This window comes from Athene cunicularia, assembly GCF_003259725.1.
Source record: "Athene cunicularia isolate RWA chromosome 4 unlocalized genomic scaffold, athCun1 chr4_part2, whole genome shotgun sequence".
NCBI classification, from domain to species: Eukaryota; Metazoa; Chordata; class Aves; order Strigiformes; family Strigidae; genus Athene; species Athene cunicularia.
The window spans coordinates 27,349,897-27,351,018 of record NW_020799099.1 but is presented as its reverse complement, the minus strand read 5'-3'; positions in this window follow the sequence as shown (position 1 = coordinate 27,351,018).

The window sequence follows — 1,122 nt, the reverse complement described above, 5'->3', positions numbered from 1 at the left end:
GATTTCTGTGTTCAGTTTTGGGCCCCTCACTACAAAAAGGACATTGAATGACTCGAGCGTGTCCAGAGAAGGGCAACGAAGCTGGTGCAGGGTCTGGAGCACAGGTCGTACGGGGAGCGGCTGAGGGAACTGGGGGTGTTTAGTCTGGAGAAGAGGAGGCTGAGGGGAGACCTCATCGCCCTCTACAGCTCCCTGAAAGGAGGTTGCAGAGAGCTGGGGATGAGTCTCTTTAACCAAGTAACAAGTGATAGGACAAGAGGGAATGGCCTCAAGTTGCACCACGGAAGGTTTAGACTGGATATTAGGAAGCATTTCTTTACAGAACGGGTTGTTAGGTGTTGGAATGGGCTGCACAGGGAGGTGGTGGAGTCCCCATCCCTGGAGGTATTTAAGAGTAGGGTCAACTTAGAGCTTAAGAACATGGTGTAGTTGCAAACTGTCAATGCCAGGTTAACGGTTGGACTAGGTGATCTTCAAGGTCCTTTCCAACCTAGATGATTCTGTGATTTCCCTGTAAGGATTTGACCCAGAGCAGATAAAGCACAGACTATTAGTCAGCATGTTTAGTCACGAAGCAAGCATTTCTTTCTGTCCTCTTGGAGTACAGTTTCCAGATGGCAGCCCAAATCGATCTCCTTACAAACACAGCACAATCCTTCTAAAATAATGCTTCACATTTTGTAAATCAAATCTGCATTATCCATAATAAGGACATGCAGTTTTTCTCCAGAGAGTAAGTTCTCAGTCCAATGGACTCGGTAAAGCTAGGAATGTACCATTTATCAATTATTTTAACATAAATGCCTGTCTGACAGTTAGAGAGATGAACTGCAGAATGTCTCTATGGAAACAGTTTAGCTACAGTGCATCCAAGAGGAACAATATTCCATATGATAATCTGATAATCACAAATGTAGCCTGGTATAAAGTGAGTGCTTTTTATTCTAAAGACAATAGCATTATTTTATTCAGAAAAAAAAAAAAAAGAGAGAGAAGAAAATATTAACAAAAATGTTAATCTTTTACACTGAACTGCCTGCACATAGAAATCGAGAGCATGCACAATAATGAACCTAGGCTGAAACTACATCCTTTCAAGTGTCCAGGGATAAAGAGGGGTAT